The 6,947-nt window shown below is 41.7% G+C and overlaps 1 pseudogene; it reads right to left on the reverse strand.

Moving 5' to 3' along the window:
- Positions 1–340: 340 nt before the first annotated feature.
- LOC109939859 (uncharacterized) lies at positions 341–6,117 on the reverse strand (annotated as a pseudogene).
- Between the last annotated feature and the right edge of the window lie 830 nt (positions 6,118–6,947).

A 6,947-nucleotide genomic window follows, 5' to 3' on the forward strand; every position in this document is an offset into this window, starting at 1 on the left:
TAAAAATGTCAGCATGGTAAGACCAAAAGATTTTCTTGGTTTCATTGTACACCATTTATCATGGCTCATGCATGCATAACACACTATTTTATTTGAATAATTCCACAAGATGTTAGATCCCATCAATCCTAATTTGAGAATTTTTCATGTGCAATATAATGATGGGCAAAATACATAAAAATATAGAAATATGGAAAAGATAAACTTTTACATATGTACAAATAGATCTTTGGAAGTATATCATACCAAAGATCAAACTTATTTTATTGCAACTGGTTAGGCCATAAGTCACTTGTAGTTATCACTAACAAAAGGTAAACCACAGAATAAAATAATTTCCCTAAGACGAACAAAATATTGTCAAAACTATTTCATCGTTCGCTAATGAGAAGCAGCAAGCACCATCATTACTTGTTAAGATGTAGTGCCAACAAACATGTGTTTCAGAGCATAAGGATATAGTTCCCATAAAGCATAATCTAATGTAAAAAATACCAACAATTTCGAACCTTGTGTGAGCACCCAAAATGGTCAAATGTGCTTTGTATTGTGATGGTAGCCAAATTTCGACGTAGATGAACAAATAACACAATTTGCTTAGATGGTAATGTTGTGGTAGTAGGTAGCATCGTTCTATATGGATCAGCCAAGGAACTTGAGTTATGAAGAGGTCACATAGATGACCAATGAGAATAAATTTCTCCCCTTAACCAAGCCAAAAATACATGCTATCTATCACAACTCCAAACAATAAAATAAGTACTTCAATACCATACCATACCGTACCATATCATACCATACCATGCAGAGTTGCAGACATAGCCCCTGTTTGGTTCAGCTTCTGGGCGGCTTCTGGCCGCCAAAAGCTGAAGCTGGAACCAAACGCCAAAATTTTCGCGCGACTTCTGCGCGAAGCACTTGGGTAAGAAGCCCACCGCCCACGGTTTGCAGGAAGCGGGCCTCAGTTTGCTTCGATTAGAAGCCCCCGCCCACTTCGCTAGGGTTCTATCCCCCGCAACGCGCCTCCGCCGCCGCTAACCCAACGCACCGCCGGTGCGCACCGCCGCCAGTCCCTCTCCTCCCGCATCTCATCGTCTTCGCAGGTACGGCCTACCTCCTCCGCGAACTCGTCCATCCCCACCGTCTGTTCTCCTCCCACTATCGCGTCTCATTCCCGTCTTGGCTAGGGTTCACGCACCCACGTCGGCGCCTGAGCCCCGTCGTGAAGGAACCTCTCCCCCCGTCTTCGCAGGTATGTGGTGTCTCCTCCATCCGGGCCCTCTCATTCACCACCGCCGCCGCGGTCGTTCCTTCACCGTTTACTCTGTCGGTATGGTTGACGCAGTCACACCGGGCGCCCCTGGTCCGTCGTGAAGGTTCCTCTGCTCCCCCACCATCGTGTCGGCATCTTCGTAGGTATGGTGTAGCTCGCCTCGATCCCGACCCACCCCGCTCCCTCCTCTCGTGTTGCTAGGGTTCGTCCTCGATCCCGACCCACGCCGCCCCCTCCTCTCTAGTTACTTCTCTTCATCTTAAAGGGTATGGAACGACGTAGTAACATATAATTTTTCTGCATTGTCGCCTTCAGATTTCCGTATCAACTCGGGGTCTTCGTCTTCGGTTCCAAGATCAAGTGCAACCAAGGTAATTTCATACACAATTTGTCGCGCACTTTACTGTCCACATGGGCTGAACCAATTTTTGTTTACTGTTACCTAGGGATACCATTGTTCTGTTGTATAAGTATTATTTGTGGAGTGATTACTTCTTAGTTTGTTTGTCAGAACCTGTATGTTCACGGTTCAGTTCATTCTCTGTTTGCTACTACCTGTATGTTACTAGCTTGAACCAAAGTTTGTCCATGTTAGCACGCAATTCATGTCAATACATGGAAGTTAGTAGATTGTCCCCTTGTGTAGTAAACTAACCACCTAAATCCACATCAGATGGATTCAACAGACTCCATAGCCGATAAGGCAATTGGAAGGATGCAAAAGATTGCGGACAAGATATTTTCTGTAGCTCAGGAAACAATCTGTCCAGGACGCGGGTTGACCTCATTTGACGCTACCAAACTTCGTGTAGCATTGGAGGACATTGCTTGCATGATGGAGCAAGATTCTCTGGTGCTCCAAGAGTATTTGGACAAGGTCAACAACGTAACCCACCAGCCTGACAGCAACTACGAACCCTCAGACTTGTCCTCACCACCCCCTGGTGAAGACAACCTTAGTCCAGACTGGGACTTTGCCGAGCACTTCGAAAGGTTTTGGGGTATTGAATATGACTCCGATCAGATGCCTTCGTTTAGTGACAATGAGGTCTAAGTTAGAACTTGGTTAATCTTGTAGTAAGGTCTTAGGGAAACAGGGATATGATCAGGCTTTTGCTTAATGGGCTGCTGTAAATGTCTTCCCTGTCCTTTTGTGTCCAGCAGCAGTTTAATTAAGGTTGTCTTTCTGCAATTAAGCAAAACCGAATGTTACTACTTATGGTACTACCTGATGTTATTATGGTCACTTCAGTGTTCATTTTGTTTTCTTCTTAATCCGAGAGCACTACGTATTTTCAAAACTTTACACTTCTTTTGCACTAGATGGACAAGTCTGGCAAAGTGATTGCAAAGTGGGATAGTAGAGCAACAAAAATTTACACAGAAATTTGTGTAGAAGAGGTGAATGCACGCAACAGGCCCCAACATTTTCTAAATGCAGAAGGGTATGCTAACCTCATAAGGAAGTTTAAGGAACGGACTGGTCGCACTTACACCAGGGATCAAATGAAGAATAGATGGGACTCCTTAAAGAGAATGTTCACCCAGTGGAAAACACTAAATGAAAGGGCTACAGGTCTTGGTCGAGACCCTCATACTGGTTCTATCAGTGCACCAGATGAGTGGTGGGCTAAGCAAAATGAAGTAAGTAGACTAATTTTTTTTCCTAGTTTTACAATTCAAATGGACATCTGAAAGTAGGAAATAACCTTTACTACAGGCAATGCCATGGTGTATTATGTTCAAAACAGCCCCCTTGAGAATGAGGATGAGCTTAAGGTTATGTTTGGACCCATTGTCTGCACCAATGAAACAACCCTTGTTCCTGGAGTTGAGGATGCTAATTCTTCATCTGATGACCACGTGCAAGCCACTTTAGGAGGTGGTGAAAACAGCATGCCTGACCCCTGCTCAAATGCGATAGGGAAGCGTAAGGTTCTACATGATTCTCCTAAACCTAAGAAGAAAAAAGATACGAAGGATGAATACATGAAACGCCTTGTGGAGGCTTTTGAGTCGCGTTCCATGAACACTAACAAGTCCATAACCTATGCTGAGACCGACCTAGTTCGTGTAGAGGTTGCTGCTCAGTTGCAACAAGTAATTGAAGATGGATCAGATGAAGGCAATGACTTACATTTCTTTGCCACTCACTTGTTGATGGAGAAATGGTATAGAGATGTATTTGCAACCCTGAAGACCAAAGAAGGAAGGAACGCTTGGCTGCACCGTGCTTTCGAGATGAATGTAAAGTCCAGTTAGATGGTGGTCGTCCGACAACGATGCTGCTGGTCCTTGCTGCTGCTGTTAAGAACTGCCATGAGTTGGAGTCTTTTATAGTCGTGCAGTTGGAGTCTTTTTTAGTTTAACTGTCGTCAGTTCGAGTCTTGTTTAGTCGTGCAGTCGTGTTACAAACTATAAATGGCGTATGCATCTGTTCCGCATCGCACAATTTTCCATTTATTCGAGTTGAACAAGGTTTTTCAATAATAAGAGTTGTATGTTTGTGAACAATATGAATCTGTGAACCTTCTGTTAGTTATGATACATGAATATGTGTGTAATATATTGTGCTTATTCAAGATATGTGGTTATTGTTTATGTGTTTGCAGATGTGTGAACCTGATACACACACATCTGATGATGAGAGGGCTGGAGAATTGCTTGTTGCCCTTTGTGCTGTAGACATTTGGGGGAGCTCGTCAAGTGGGGTTTCAAGAAGAGCAATGGTTGAAACAGGTATTCAATGGGTTGAGCGAACCTTGGAGAATAGTGACGACTGTTTCGACATGTTTCGCATGAGGCGAACTGTTTTCCGACGTTTGCATGATACATTGGTCGAAAGTTATGGTCTGCTTCCAAGCCGAGGTGTCAGTACCACGGAAGCTTTAGGTATTTTCTTGTGGGCATGTGGGGGCCCACAGTCATTTAGGCAGATAAGGAATAAGTTTGGTCACTCTTTGGAAACTATTCGTCGCAAGTATAGTGAAGTCCTAAATGCACTATATAAGATGTCGTCTGACGTAATCAAGCCGAAAGACCCACATTTCATAGATATTCACCCTTGATTGCGAGAGACTAGATTTTGGCCCCATTTCAAGGATTGCATAGGAGCAATTGATGGAAGTCACTTTCCCGCGTCAGTCCCGGCCACGGAGCAACCAAAATATATTGGTCAGTACGGTTACGCATCCCAAAATGTAATGGTCGTTTGTGACTTCGATATGAGGTTCACATTTGTTGTGACAGAATGGCCAGGTTCAGTCCATGACACTAGAGTATTACAAGATACTTTGATAACTTACGTGGACAGGTTCCCGCAGCCACAGGAAGGTATATAAGAATGTTTTATTTTTCTCTCGTACCATATTATTTTATATCTTATGTATTTAACTTGAGATTTTTGTTTGTGCAGGTAAATATTATCTTGTGGATTCTGGTTATCCAAATAGGAAGGGGTACCTTGCTCCTTATAAGGGTCAGAAGTACCACATTTCTAAATGGCAAAATGCTAGGAAACCTGTTGGGAGCAAAGAAGTATTCAGCTTTACACACTCTTCGCTACGCAATGTTATAGAGCGATCTTTTGGGGTGCTTAAAATGGAGTGGAGAATTCTCCTAAGTCTCCCTTCTTTTTCGGTTAAGAAACAATCGAAGATAATTATTGCTTGTATGACGTTGCATAACTTCATTAGAGACAGTGTTCTACACGATAGAGACTTTGATCAACTTGGGCCTAATAGCCTTGGTCAGGATGTACCCGTAGGTGAGAGTAGTAGTAGCACATCTGATGAGTTAGACATGAGTGCATTTAGAGATGCAATTGCTAATGCATTAGTGTCGTAGTTTATTATGTGATTGTAACGGTAGTTATGTTGTATTGAACTCTACTAATTATAATGTAATGATCTTTTGTTGGTTCGGTGTTTATGTGTATCGTTTGTAAACAGAATCTGAGAATCTGCGTATCCAAACACCTAGATTCTAACCAACAGCTTTTCTCCACAGCTGCCGAACCAAACACCTAAATTCTAATCACCAGCTTTTCCCCACAGCCAGCTTTTCAAAAAAGCTATTCAGAAAAAAGCCGAACCAAACACGTCCATAGAAAGGTTCCCTTTTGGAGATGTAATCCATTTGATATCCTAGCCTCGTAGGTGTGGCAACCGCTGAACACCAGACTTGAGTAGGTCAGATAGAAGTGCGATGTATCCTATGCATATATGAGATTTTATGAAGCGTCGTGTGAACGTCCAGTAAATAGCCACAGACATAAATCATGCACCAAAATATGAAATAAAAAAAGAGCACATTAGAACTAAGCAAATAATATATTAGGTACATTCTGAAGACGCGACAAAGAGCATAAAATGCAATATGTCCTTTTGCAATCATCAATAAGAAAAGGGAGGACCTATAGCTAGGAATAGAGCATAAAAAGAAAAAGGGAAGCAAAGAACAAAAAAAATAAGAGAACAAAAGAAAGACAATCAATAGAAGGGAACACGAAGAAAAGGAGAAATGAGATATTAGTAAAAAGGTACTGATGTGAGAACTTTTTATATTTCAGTTTCAGTTAAGTACTCTAACAAACAATCTGGGACATGCAGATGCAATCCTATTAGAATAAATAGGCAGAATCATCTATATTGACCAGATATAAAACAACAGAGATATAACAGGGGCACCTTTGTTTTATTGGTTGCAGACACACATGCAAGAGGGGATATTTTTCTTAATCTCCTGTTCACACATTTCGTAACGACACTATGAGGTGGAAAACATCTTGAGCAGGTACAAGAAGTGCTAGCCGTACTCTTATTTGAGCTCTGATTTAGAATCATTCTAGCCTATGTCCCTGAAAGTGTACAAAGTTAGACAATACTACAACCTAGATATCCAACAACACAACTGATTGTAACACACATAGAGTATGTTGGAGACTTGTACTTAAATGCTATGAATTAAGAACAAGGCAACATAAAATGTTAAATGTTAACATCCTTCATCCATGAAACATTATTCTCTTGAGAATAATGTTTTCGAACGAAGGCTGACAAGAACATAGTTACGAAGCTTAAACCTTCGTAATAAAATTTCAGCAGAAATTATAAGATAACATAAAATAAAAGGTATGAGAAGGACAAATAAAACATGTATAAATCACATTATAATTATTTAATATATTGAATTATTGGATACAGAAATACCTTTGCCTTGGCAAAAGGTTGAATTCCGACAGATGCGATTGCAAAATACTAGAATGCCTGAACAGCAACGGAATACTGTTCACTATTTATAGGCACAGGACGCAGCCTGTGAGGAATTACAAGTATGCCCCTTATAAAAGCTTACAACATTGACTCAGACCTTCATGGACTAAAAAGTCATTCTATCTTTAAGTCGGTTTATACTGTCGAAGCTTCATGGAAAGGAACCTTCGGCCATCTCATGCAAACAGCTTCAGCCTAAAGCCGCTTCTCCCTTGAAGACCTTCGGCGACGAAGCATAGACCCAATAGTAGCCCCTTTCGCGGTGCTAGATCGTTTTTCGTAACGAGCTTGATCCGTGAAAAAAGTCTCTTAAGCTTCGGAGAGCCGAAGGTCCAAAAAACACCTTCCCTGAGCTCGTTGCCGAGAAACGATTTAATTTCCCAGCACGTAGCGGTCCCACC

This window comes from Zea mays, chromosome 5 (assembly GCF_902167145.1).
Source record: "Zea mays cultivar B73 chromosome 5, Zm-B73-REFERENCE-NAM-5.0, whole genome shotgun sequence".
Taxonomy (NCBI): domain Eukaryota; kingdom Viridiplantae; phylum Streptophyta; class Magnoliopsida; order Poales; family Poaceae; genus Zea; species Zea mays.